Source organism: Capra hircus, chromosome 13 (assembly GCF_001704415.2).
Source record: "Capra hircus breed San Clemente chromosome 13, ASM170441v1, whole genome shotgun sequence".
Classification (NCBI taxonomy): Eukaryota; Metazoa; Chordata; class Mammalia; order Artiodactyla; family Bovidae; genus Capra; species Capra hircus.
Window position 1 is genome coordinate 35,714,785 of NC_030820.1, and position 14,112 is coordinate 35,728,896.

General features: G+C 41.2%; 1 protein-coding gene across 1 annotated transcript in view; it reads left to right on the plus strand.

Moving 5' to 3' along the window:
- MPP7 (membrane palmitoylated protein 7) overlaps window positions 1–14,112 on the plus strand; it is a 233,881-nt gene that overhangs the window by 33,190 nt on the left and 186,579 nt on the right. The window lies entirely within an intron of this gene.

Sequence of the window (14,112 nt, forward strand, 5' to 3'; positions counted from 1 at the left end):
CTTTGCCCCCTTAGCTGTTCATTGCAGCAGTAACCTGGTATTTCCACAGCCTCTGTTTTACTTTTCTGCTTCACGTAGGACTCTCTCCCCTAATACACAGCCTGCCCTCAGAGTGGGGACTGCACCATCTCTGTCTCTGGCTCTGCTTGCCTGATGGAGTGGAAAGAACATGAAGTTCTAGACCGGGGTCTTCTGCATCCTGTTGTGTGGATCTGGGACAGGAAGGGTGAAGTGAGGTGTAACCTGCCTCAGAGGGTTGTGGGTCACATGAAATCATAGCTGTGTATTCAGCATTGCTAGGATCTGCAGGAGTGTGTTTTTATTTCCTACTCTAAATGTCAGTCTAAGTCTAAGTGTGTGCTCAGTTGTGTCCAGTTCAGTTCAGTCGTTCAGTTGTGTCTGACTTTTTGCGACCCCATAGACTGCAGCACGCCAGGCCTCCCTGTCCATCACCAACTCCCAGAGCTTGCTCAAACTCATGTCCATCGAGTCGGTGATGCCATCCAACCATCTCACCCTCTGTCATCCCCTTCTCCTGCTTTCAATCTTTCCCAGCATCAGGGTCTTTTCCAGTGAGTCAGTTCTTCCCATCAAGTGGCTAAAGTATAGGAGTTTCAGCTTCAACATCAGTCCTTCCAATGAATATTCAGGAACTGGAATGAATGCCATGAGCTCTTGCCCTCCAGGCTCCTTTGTCCGTGGGATTCTTCCAGGCAAGGTTACTGGAGTGGGTTGGCATTTTCTCCTCCAGGGGATCTTGCCGACCCAGGGCTTGAACCTGTGTCTCCTGCATTGGCAGGTGAATTCTTTACCACTGAGCCACCTGAGCCCGGCTCTGTAAGTGTTAGCACATGATTATAAATGCCTTACCTGGAAACTTTTGTGTCCACCCCTCCCCCCAACATAACCTATCTGCCTTTTTCTCATTGAAAAACAAAAACAAAGCCCCTATCCGCAAACAAAAGCCTGCCTCCTTGTTTATTGCATTTCTGTAAGATCTTTAGGGGGAAGGAGTCAGTATGAATTCATAAATACTTCTTTTAACTGTTGATATAATTATTTTTTTCTGAAGAACATTGGTAGTTCTAGAATATCTAATGGCTGATTTAAAACAAAACAAAAATAAAACATAATTCTTTTCATCTTTGAAAGATACTTTTGTTAGGAGTTGATAGTGGTGTCCTATTTTCTGCGACCTTGAGAGGCAAGTGTGCAAGAAGCTTACTTGGAGCTTGCAGGTAATTCTGATGGACCATTTATTGACCATGATATATGACTTAACGTTCGCTGACTATTATATGTCAGGCACTGTGAATAGCATTTAGTTACATTTCACGCTTTGAGGAAGACATTGTTATTTCTGTTTAGGAGGAAAAGAATGCTGGTAGGTGGCAGAGCTTGGATTTGAGTCCAGGTTTGAATGACTTGAAAGTCCAGTGATTGTTTGCCCTGGCCGTACTGCTGATTCACTGGGGAGTCTTACTGGTGCTGGTGAAATTCTTGTTTCATGGCTTACATTTTCTTCAGTACAAACTAACTGTGATTATAATGTTCATGTCTGTGATTAATAATGTTCTCCAGTGACTGAGTTACCAGTTAATTTATTTCTGTTGTCTTTTTCTGTTGGCTCTGTCTCTTGATATGTCTGGTAATTTTTGGTTGAATATTGGACATCTTAGAAAACTGCAGTGTTGTAGTCTGTTGGGGTCCCACAGAAAGCTGGTCAGTTCAGTTCAGTCGCTCAGTCGTGTCCGACTCTTTGCGACCCCATGAATCGCAGCACGCCAGGCCTCCCTGTCCATCACCATCTCCCGGAGTTCACCCAGACTCACGTTCATCGAGTCCGTGATGCCACCCAGCCAGCTCATCCCCGGTCGTCCCCTTCTCCTCCTGCCCCCAATCCCTCCCAGCATCAGAGTTTTTTTCCAATGAGTCAACACTTCTCATGAGGTGGCCAAAGTACTGGAGTTTCAGCTTTAGCATCATTCCCTCCAAAGAAATCCCAGGGTTGATCTCCTTCAGAATGGACTGGTTGGATCTCCTTGCAGTCCAAGGGACTCTCAAGAGTCTTCTCCAACACCACAGTTCAAAAACATCAATTCTTCGGCTCTCAGCCTTCTTCACAGTCCAACTCTCACATCCATACATAACCACAGGAAAAACCATAGCCTTGACTAGATGGACCTTAGTCGGCAAAGTAATGTCTCTGCTTTTGAATATGCTATCTAGATTGATCATAACTTTTCTTCCAAGGAGTAAGTGTCTTTTAATTTCATGGCTGCAGTCACCATCTGTAGTGATTTTGGAGCCCCCCAAAATAAAGTCTGACACTGTTTCCACTGTTTCCCCATCTATTTCCCATGAGATGATGGGACCAGATGCCATGATCTTCGTTTTCTGAATGTTGAGCTTTAAGCCAACTTTTTCATTCTCCTCTTTCACTTTCATCAAGGGGCTTTTTAGTTCCTCTTCACTTTCTGCCATAAGGGTGGTGTCATCTGCATATCTGAGGTTATTGATATTTCTCCTGGCAATCTTGATTCCAGCTGGTGTTTCTTCCAACCCAGCATTTCTCATGATGTACTCTGCATAGAAGTTAAATAAGCAGGGTGACAATATACAGCCTTGAAGTACTCCTTTTCCTATTTGGAACCAGTCTGTTGTTCCATGTCCAGTTCTAACTGTTGCTTCCTGACCTGCATACAGATTTCTCAAGAGGCAGGTCAGGTGGTCTGGCATTCCCATCTCTTTCAAATTTTCCACAGTTTATTGTGATCCACACAGTCAAAAGCTTTGTCATAGTCAATAAAGCAGAAATAGATGTTTTTCTGGAACTCTCTTGCTTTTTTCATGATCCAGCGGATGTTGGCAATTTGATCTCTGGTTCCTCTGCCTTTTCTAAAACTAGCTTGAACATCAGGGAGTTCACGGTTCACGTATTGCTGAAGCCTGGCTTGGATAATTTTGAGCATTACTTTACTAGCATGTGAGATGAGTGCAATTGTGTGGTAGTTTGAGCATTCTTTGGCATTGCCTTTCTTTGGGATTGGAATGAAAACTGACCTTTTCTAGTCCTGTGGCCACTGCTGAGTTTTCCAAATTTGCTGGCATATTGAGTGCAGCACTTCACAGCATCATCTTTTAGGATTTGAAACAGCTCAATTGGAATTCCATCACCTCCACTAGCTTTGTTCATAGTGATGCTTTCTAAGGCCCACTTGACTTCACATTCCAAGATGTCTGGTTCTAGATTAGTGATCACATCATCATGACTATCTGGGTTGTGAAGATCTTTTTTGTACAGTTCTTCCATGTATTCTTGCCACCTCTTCTTAATATCTTCTGCTTCTGTTAGGTCGATACCATTTCTGTCCTTTATCGAGCCCATCTTTGCATGAAATGTTCCCTTGGTATCTCTAATTTTCTTGAAGAGAGCTGGTGGGATTTAGTAATTCTCCTCTGCCTGGTGGGGCTCCAAACTCCAGTTTTTGTCAGATGAGATAGACTGTCTCTGCTCAGCTTCTCAGTTCCTGAATTCTATTAACTTCTCATCCCTGTGGCTTGGTTTGTTAATGAACCAGTGAGTGCTTTGAGAAGAAAGGCAGCTCAGACTGCTCGATTTATTTCTTTGTGCTTTTCTTCTCACCGGAATTCTGGCCCCTCAAGTTCTAGTTGCCCTATTAGTTCTTGAAGTTACAGTTTTTGTCTTCCTAGTCCAGTCACACTGACTAAGGCTCCTTTTAAATCTGTGTTTTTTGTTTTTAATAGTTTTAAAAATTTTTTTTAACTTATTTTTTAAGCCCCCACTGTGCAACCTGTGGGATCTTAGTCCTGACCAGGGATCAAACCAGCACCCTCTGAATTGAAAGTGCAGAGTCTTAACCATTGGACTGCCAAGGAAGTCCTAATTCTTTTTTTTTTTTTTTTTTTTTTTAACAATAGTCTTCTCCTTATCTTCTTAACGTCTTTATCTGCACTTCTTACGAATTGGGAGAAAGCAAGTTGTGTACATCTCAGTTTATGTACTCTTTAAGGGTACATCTCAAGATCCCTTTTCTCCAGGATCTTGGCCAAAGTGGGACTTCCCACTTTGCAAGGTGTGTGTGTTTTCTTTTTAGCTTTCAGATAGATTAAAAAAATGTTTATCCATGTTTTCTAGTTTTTTTTCTTATTATCCTTGTTTAGAATTAATTGTTAGGTAGAGCATAAACTGTTCTTTGTTAGTTTTTATAATTGTTACATTTATTTGTGCTTGACTTTTGAAATTGACAATTAGCCAAAGACTGATTTTGATGGAATTTTATGACTTTTTTTTTTTTTAAAGAAATAAAAATGTTTATTTCTCAAAACAGATAATTGAACCTAATTGAATTTCATTAAAGGGACCTTTAGCTTTCAAGCTTTATGAAAGTAATTTTCTGTCCTGATTACATATGAATGTAATTGTATAGTTTAGTACTTTCTGAGAATTTTAATAAATGAAAATTTTATCTCTGTATTTTGCTTACTGTGAGACTATTTTAAAATTCTTAGATTGAAGATAAGCTAGAAATATTTTGAAAAATTGACATTTGGAAACTGTAAATACTGAAAATCTGTTAAAGTCCTCATATTGTAAATGATTTATATTAGGATATTTGTTTTCCCATCCTCATGAAAAACTTTTGGAGTTACGCCTGAAATAATAAACAAGATAAATATAGAAGGCTAAGACTTTGACATTAATTAAATAACGTAATAAAAGATCATCTCACATTTGACCTTGCATACATACCTTGGTAATCCTTCTCTTTCTCAACCTAAATACCTCTTTGCATGGAAGGCTATTGCATGAAGCAGTGGTACTAAGCAGACTGCTCTGGTATCTTTTGTTTTGCTCTGGTATCTTAAAACACAGCATTCATCCTATGCGTCCTAGACTAGTAATTTTTCAAACGTTTGGAAAGGCAAAATAAGCAGAATTCTTTTTTGAGCTCAGTATAACCTTTAGGTTGCATTATGAAGCTAGTTACACAATTCGTTATTAAGACTGAAATCCACTATTATTTTTATAGAACTCTGAATTGCTTAATTTGCTGCCTGTCAAGGAAACTTTGAACACTCTGTCAGAAACTAGTGAAGAAAAGAAAATTTAAAAAACATTTTACTTCTGGGTAATATTTTTAGTAGACTTATGGAAACAACATTTATGTAGAAGAGTATGAAATCACAAGAAATTTCAAGATAAATCAACACAAGTTATGAATGAAGATTTGCTAATAGAACTCCATAGAACTCTTGGAGACACACAGTTGGAAGAACATTATTTGTACATACTACCAGCACACTGTGGGACTTGAAATATTCTTAATGATCAGTGAACAAGTCAAAGCATATAAGATGCTGTAGAAACATTCACAAGTTTGTTCACTGATAGTATAGTGGCATTGATCAAAAGCATAAAGTTGTTTTGAAAAAAACTTTGTTTCAAGTTATTATTATTTTTAACCACAGAGAAGCTTTTATATAAAAGTTTGCTATAAATCTGAATTCTTTATTAAGTGATATTGTTAAAAATAGTGAATCTAACAACATCCTAGCTGTCTTAAAGTTTACTTCTGGCCCTCAATCTTTCCCCATCCCCTTTTCTTGTCTTTATGCAAAGAAATGGAATCAGTATGCCAATTTCACTGTTTCATACTTCAGCGTCAGTAGACCCAAAGAAAGGTTTTGTCAAGAGTTGGAGTATAAGAAGAATTAGTTTTTCTGTGTGTAGATGGTTCTCACTTTGTGGATTTGATTTTAAATGTATTACCTTGTGTGAGCAAAGTTTATTGTTGTTGAGGCTGTATCTGAAATATGAAGAGCTTATCTGTGCTTCATCAACGAGCTCAGAACCCAGTATAAGAAAGTTTGTTTACAGAAACAAGCTTATTAAAAAATCTGAGCAGATTTTCTTTGGGTGTTTTGTATGAATTCTTTATGTAATATCTTCCCTAATACTTTGGATTTCAGTTTCCTGATCATAATTATAGGATATAAGGAGAGCATAGTTGATCTGTTTCCCTAAAAGCAGACATCCGGGCCCCAGAACAATATTTCTAACCTGTGCCATGACATGAAACATTGAACTGAATTTGTTGCTTTTTCATCCCTGGTGGCTCAGATGGTAAAGCGTCTGCCTACAATGCAGGAGACCGGGGTTCGATCCCTGGGTCGGGAAGATCCCCTGGAGAAGGAAATGGCAACACACTCCAGTATTCGTGCCTGGAAAATCCCATGGACTGAGGAGGCTGGTGGGCTACACAGTCCATGGGCTCGCAAAGAGTCGGACACAACTGAGTGACTTCACTGACTTCACTTTTTTTTAACATTATGGAGGTGACTTCTAGGGGAGTCACTTAGTTCTTAATCTACTGTGGGTATTTTTGGGCTATAGTCCATCTGTGGAGCCTAGAACCTTCTATGGGATTGTGGAGCATTTTGAAATGTATACAGTTTCTTGAGAACAATCTGTATCCTTGCAGTTGGTCAGGCTGACATGCCTCGGAAAACCTCCAGTCCTCACCTTAACCAGGTGTGGTCGCCCGGTAACCTTCGGGCATGTGTGTACTTGCTCATTTATTCACTCAGCATATATTAAAAAAGTATTTATTTATTTGGCTGTACCAGGTCTTAGTTACAGCAATCAGGATCTTTGACCTTTGTTGTGCCATGAGGGATCTAGTTTCCTGACCAGGGATCAAACCTGGGTCCCCTACATTGGAAGCATGGAGTCTTAGCCATCAGCATACATTTAATGAGCTTCTCTGTGCCAGGCATTGTGGAATAGAATTTATATTTTTAAGAAATCTTTGATTTCTTGGAGAGGAAAATCAGATACTTAAACATAAATGTATTAAATAAAATGATTGATTAAATAGGCCTTGAAACTGATGAGGGAATTGTGAAGTTTCGAAAGATGGCCGTAGTGTTAAACCTTCTGTTTTTGATTATATAAGAATTGAATAAGTACTTCAGTTCAGTTCAGTCACTCAGTTGTGTCCGACTGTTTGCGACCCCATGGACTGTAGCCCACCAGGCTCCTCGGTCCATGGGATTTTCCAGGCATGAATATTGGAGGCAGGCCTCCTTGTCCATCACCAACTCCCTGAGTTTACTCAAACACATGTCCATTGAGTCAGTGATGCCATCCAACCATCTCATCCTCTGTCATCCCCTTCTCCTCCTGCCTTCAATCTTTCCCAGCATCAGGGTCTTTTCCAGTGAGTCAGTTCTTCATGTCAGGTGGCCAAGGTATTGGAGTTTCAGCTTCAGCATCAGTCCTTCCAATGAATATTCAGGACTGATTGCCTTTAGGATGGACTGGTTGAATAAGTTCTTAGAATCCTAAGAATTAGTAGGCTGTTCTTTAAAAGGTAACTTAGAACTCAGGATGCTGTGGGCATGTTAGTTGTAGAAATTGTCTGGAGGACCACAGTCCTGTGGTTTGGCTGCAGCATCTGCAGAGGTCTGTAGAAGTTGCGGGTGTCCTTGGATTGTCTGTGTCTCTTCTCGGTTCATCTTCAGCTGCCCACCGCCCCCCGGGCCCTCGCTGCCGCCTCCTGCCCCGGAGCCACCCCTGCCCTCTTGTCCCCTGTCCAGATGTTGTCATTCATTCGCTCCCTCTTCCCCACACTGTTCCCAGTCCTCATTCCCATGGACCTCGGTCAGGCTCAATTCTGATGGCTGGGGTCTTCTATCAGTGCCAAATTTGTACAGAGTGACATTTCACTCATCCTGAAAGAAGTGACATTCCTGGGCAGGAGTGTCCTGTTTACTGTCTATTCCCTCTCCTCTCCTCCTTCCAGTGCTTCTCTACAGACTTTCTGGGATACATCTTAGTTTTATGCCCAGAAATGTTTCTGGTTGTTTAACCCACAGATATGACAGCATGCTGGTATTCTCTCCCTGGGTTGGGATGCTCTGGGATCAGAATTTTGTTAGCTGGTTAAAATCCACCAGGAACAAGCATTTCAACGATATACTTGCAGAATTAAGAAAAAATGAGTTCCTACCTCTTTCCTACACATTTTTTTCCCCCAAAACTCTTTGCACTGAGTTTGAATGAGCCCCATAATTTGCAGATAAAAGGGGCGAGTGCTAAAAATTCAAGATTCTCCAGTTTCCATGTTGCAACAAGTTCATGTTTGTTGTTTGGCTGCAGATTCCTGCTGGAATCCTCCCCTCTCCCCCCGACCCCACCCTGGGTCTCCCACCCTTATTCAGTGGGTTTCAAACCTGCGGTACATAGCGATTTGTGGAGGCTTTGAGTGTGGACCCCTGACTTTTGTACAGGCTCCCCTGTGTACACACACCACGGGCTGGCTCCCTGAGGTCTCCCTGGGCTCTTTGCGTGTGCTGGGGTGGGACATGGGTCCCCAGCCTAAACGCACCGTCGATGCGTAAGACAGTAAGCTTGACCTTGCTTTTCCTTGGCCGTTCCTGTGCGTGTGGCTGGAGAGCCAGCTAAAGAAGAGGCAGCAGAATGACTCAGTCAGGTGCATTCTGCCCTAGATTTCACTCTGAGATAAATCTTTTTCGTGGTTCTTTGCATAATACACATTATCTCCACCCAGGATAATTCCATTGAATAGGTTTTAAATAATTATCTCTAGTCTCATTTTTTATTTGCTAGTTCAGCTATAATCTAGGAATCCTTAGTATTTAAAAGGATAAGATCAGACATTCACTCAGGATAGTTCAGCACTGATGTATTTGTTAGTTGTGTTGCTGTGCATGAGTGCTAAGTGACTTTGAGTCGGCGCCACCCTATGGACTGTAGCCTGCCAGGCTCCTTTGTCCATGGGGTTCTCCAGATAAGGATACTGGAGTGGGTTGCCCTGCCCTCCTCCAGGGGATCTTCCTGACCCAGGGACTGAACCCACATCTCTTCCATCTCCTGCGTTGGCAGTCAGGTTCTTTACCACTAGCGCCACCTGGGAATAGCTTTGCAAAATTAGTATTTAAGGACATATGCCCAATGCTTTTAGGTAATCCCTCCCTCCCTGAGACATCTGTTACAATAATGTCATTGCTTTCCAGAGCAGTTCAGTTGCTCAGTTGTGTCTGACTCTTTGTGACCCTATGGACTGCAGTACGCCAGGCTTCCCTGTCCATCACCAATGCCCAGAGCTTGCTCAAACTCTTGTCCATTGAGTTGGTGATGCCATCCAACCATCTCATCCTCTGTCGTCCCCTTCTCCTCCTTTCCAGATGGTCACTTTTTATTTTATTGGGCCTGTTTATTCCCCTCTTTCCTGTCTATAGCAATTTAATCCTTAGAGGTTAGGGCGAAGAAACACAACCCTTGAACCACAAGACAAGCAAGAAAGACAGCCCTTGAACTGCCAGACAAGTTTAGCAAGATTTTTAGAATCTGTATACCTCTGACTTTTCTGTTAGAAATCTTGGCTCCTTTGTGAAATTAATGGTTTTAGAAATGTTCTCAAGTGGTTGAAGTGAAGTGAAGTGAAGTTGCTCAGTCGTGTACAACTCTTTGCGACCCCATGGACTGTAGCCCAACAGGCTCCTCCGTCCATGGGATTTTCCAGGCAAGAGTGCTAGAGTGGGTTGCCATTTCCTTCTGCAGAGAATCTTCCCAATCCAGGGATCGAACCTGGGTCTCCTGCATTGTAGGCAGATGCTTTACCGTCCGAGTCACAGGGAAGTCCCTCTCAAGCGGTTGAGGGCAGAGTAAAAAGAATCTTTCGGAGACATTGTCACAGTTTCTTCATCCAAAGAGATCACAGTGCAGTTGAAGACAGCCCAGACATAGGATTGGACATAGCGCAGGTCTCTCTCTTTAGCAACTGGGAAGTGATGTCTCAGTTGAGTGGACACGATTGCTTGGTTTGCTTTGTGTAACGTTGGAAAAATTCTGGAATTGCAAAACCAGAACTGAGAATGGATTAGGAACTAACTGGTTTAGGAATCTATAGACCAGAAGACCCAAAGCAAAAGAAACTGCCAAGGTTTGAATGAAGAGGTAGAAGGGAGCAGGGGCCCCATGTGTTGGTGCAAATACACTGGAGTCAGGACACTGTGTGTTAAGCGTCTGGTCCACGGTGATGCTGCGAGTGGAGCCGTAACTGCGGTGACAATACTGTCCTTGAAAACGTGGACCTTTCCCCCTGTGTACTTCAGTGTAAATTGATTGATCCATTGTTGCCTACTTGTTTATTTTCTTAGATAAATTCTGACAAATAAGTCAAGTTGTTGGTTCAGAGGGTGTAGACACATTTAGAATTTTGGTGTATCATCATGTGGTTTCTTTCTTAAATAGGGGAAAAAAGACATTCGTTCACATTACAGAAATATTGGATGTTTATTTTCATTTTCAAATTTCTAATTTATCAGAAATATAATTTTTAGGGTTTGCTACAGAGCTGAAGTTGTGAAAGCTGCTTTTGTTAATATGACTTAAATTCTCCTTTTAAAAAGTGAAATTATGGCACCCTCTGCTGAATTTGAAAGGAATTGCTGAATGGTCATGTGCAGGTTTGATTAAGAAAACGAATAAACGTGCACTTTAGACTTTCTTGTCCCTTGTATGGTGATTTTTGTTACTGGTCATTATTAGGCAGTGTGATGATGGATAGTTGATTAAACCCATATTTTTTTTGACTGTGAGGAGCATTTTTAAAAATTTATTGTTTAAACTTTTTGTTTTATATTGGAGCATAGCCAATTAACAATTTTGTGATAGTTTCAGGTGAACAGAAAAGGGACTCAGCTATACGTACACATGCATCCATTCTCCCCCAAACTCCCCTCCCATCCAGGCCGCCACATAACATTGAGCAGAGTTCCCTGTGATGCACAGTAGGTCCTTGTTGGTTATCCATTTTAAGTATCGCAGAGTATACATGTCCCTCTCAAACTCGCTACCTATCCCTTCTCACCGTTCTTCCCCAATGGCAGCCGTAAGTTTTTGCTCTAAGTCTGTGAGTCTGTTGCTGTTTTGTAAATAAGTTCATTTGTATCATTTCTTTTTAGATTCCACATAGAAGGGGTGTCACGATATTCCTCTTTCTCTGACTTCACTCAATATGACAATCTCTACGTCTGTGTTGCTACAAATGGCATTATTTCATTCTTTGTAATGGCTGAGTAATATTCCATTGTATATATTAAACCCATAGTTTGATGTGGGCAGAAGATCTAGAGTGAGCAAGTTTATAGAGGCAGGAAATAATGGGGTGTGCAGAAAATTAGAGTGAGTCCATGTGGTGCTTTGCAATGAAAGAAACTGGTAAGAACAGAGGGCTGGTATCATTTTTGGAATTTAAACTTTATCATGAACGTGCTGTTGAGTCATTGGATAGTTTTTTTTTTTTTTCCCAGCAGTAACCGAATTATTTAATATCTTAGAGGATGCTGGCAGCAGTGGGCAGAAGGGTTGGAGGTCGGGACAGAGCAGCTGGAGACTCAGGCATTTATTAAGTAGGGTCCCAGAGAGAGAGAGAGAAAGAGAACGAGAGACAGACAGACAGAGTTCTGAGGAGCTGGGTAATATACTCGGTTTGTTTGTAGAGAAACTTCATCACAAAACTTCAAGCGTACAGGAAGGTAGAAAGAGCAGTACAGTGAATACCACATGTCTGTCTTCTGTGATCCTCATTCTTCTCTCTCTCCTTTCCCTTCCCCTCTTTCTCTCTCCTGGAGTATTTGAGAGTAAGTTGCAAATGTCTTTATTGGACATTCTCAGTACATCAGCAAGCATCTCTCCAGAATGACTTCATGGGAGAGATGTCCAGGGAGATAAAATCTGGGAAGTTTAGGATTTGAGGGTAAAGATGACAGGTTCTGTTATATCCTGTAAGAGGTGGCATGAAGGCACAAAGGCTTGGTTTAATGGTTAGTTTGTGCTTCCCTGGCATTTTCCACTTTTCCTTTTGAGACACTGGGAGATGCATGTATGGTGAACACTTAAATTTTAAATAGAAACTTTCAAAAGTTTTTTTTTTTCTTATCAGAAAAAATGTCAAGCATGCTCAGTGGTTGAAGAGGCCAGTGTTCTTGGCTGAGGCCATGGCCCAGGCCGCTTCTCCCAGGGAGGAGAGAGAGGTCACTGCAGAGGAGGGGGCCAGCCTTCCCCTCGAGGTGGAAGAAGGGCCAGGCCCTTGGATGGTGTGAGAAGGCAGGTGTGCACTAGTGCAAGCATCATCTGACCTGCCCATGAGGCAGACCGTGCGCACACACCAGGCAGGCCCCTGGCACCTGCGCAGGCTGCTTGCCTCGGGGTGGTGTAGAGTGGGGAGCCGGAAGTGCCAGTGGACACTGGGCATAAATGCTGACATTTGAAGATAGGAAATTTGCCGACTCTGGTCTAATAACTTTCACATCATGATGAGCAACTCTCCCTCCTTTGGGCAGGAAAACTAGGAAGGGGGTGGGCAGAGACATATGATACCCACCCTGCTATCTATAAAATAGATAACTAATAAGGACCTGCTGTACAGGACAGAGAACTCTACTCAATATTCTGTAATGGCCAAGAAGGAAAAGAATATTAAAAAAGAGCGAATATTTATCTATGTATAACTGAGTCACTTTGCTGTACCTGAAACTAACACAACGTTGTAAATCAGCTATACTCCAATAAAAAATAAAATAGACTAAAAATAAAAAGCAAAAACAAAATATAATCGTAGCAGAAATCCACTGTACTAAATATCCATCGTAGCAGGATCCAACAGTGGACCCACTGTTGACTCATTGATTCTTTCCTTCAACAAACATTAGGGAGCCACCTGTTATTGTATACTGGCAAACACTATTCTAAGACACTGGGACAAATCGCCAGTCTGTGTCCGATGCAGGATACAGCACGCTTGGGGCTGGTGCACGGGGATGACCCAGAGAGATGTTATGGGGAGGGAGGTGGGAGGGGGGTTCATGTTTGGGAACGCATGTACACCCATGGTGGATTCATGTCAATGTATGGCAAAACCAATACAGTATTGTAAAGTAAAATAAAGTAAAAATAAAAATTAAAAAAAATCTAATATAAACCTAAAAAAAATATGTGAATAAAACCAGTAGATAATACAATAAAAAAAAAAAAGACACTGGGAATTTTTTTTTCTTAGAAAAGACATGGAACTTTATTTGGGTTCAAGTTCTACCTGTTTCTTTTTTCTTTTTTTTTTTTTTTGCTGTTATGCTTTTACTGAATGGAGGGAGATACAAAATGCATGGATGCAAAAGAATGGTTTACATACTCATTAGCATAGTGATTAATGTTAATTTAGGGTTACACAACGTGTTAAACCTCAACTACAAAGTTTCCTGCAACCTAAGATAATGGAAAAGCTGCTTGAGTTTTTACCCACCACCTTTAAAGTTCTAAATGGTATCTGGAAGAACTAAAAAGTAATAGGCTCCTTTCAGCTGTGGTTAAGAACTCTAGTGAAGCTGTATGGCTGTGACACTGGGACTGTGATGTTCCCCCAAAGGGGCTTTCCAGATGACCACATCACAGTCTTTAAAGGTATTTCCAATAACAGGCAAGTTGAGTGGCTTAATAGTTTAAAAGTGGAAAGCAGCTACGATGTCTCATTTTAGAGAATTTTAAAACATGGTATAAATACCACCTCTTTCCTACAGAGAAACTTTTTAAAGCACGGACATAACTTTAAGGATACTAAGGAAACATCGATAGTTTTCATAAAGCTTCAATAAACAGCCCAAGGCACAAGTGTTCAAAACTTCCTATTCACTAAAATGTCACTGCATTATACCTTTATTAGAGGTATAGGTATGCTATGCTTGCAGTGAGCGGACGTTTAATTTATGCCTAGTTAAAAGCACCAGGTGTCAAGTTCAGCTTTCATTTACACAGGATGCACCAATAACACTTAGGATAGTGAATAGTTCAAGTACATTTCCAACATACTTTGCTTTTTGATTAGTCAGCACTGGGGTTCTGCTGCCTGTAGTTCTTCAGAATATTTTGGAAGAGGCTAGAACTACTCTGAACATAGTCTTCAAGCAATATGGAGCCCTTCTGAAAGAGATGTTCTTTCATAATAACATTTAGAGAAGGAAATAAAGACAGATCTTGCAAAATCTGAATGTCTTTCAAAAGAA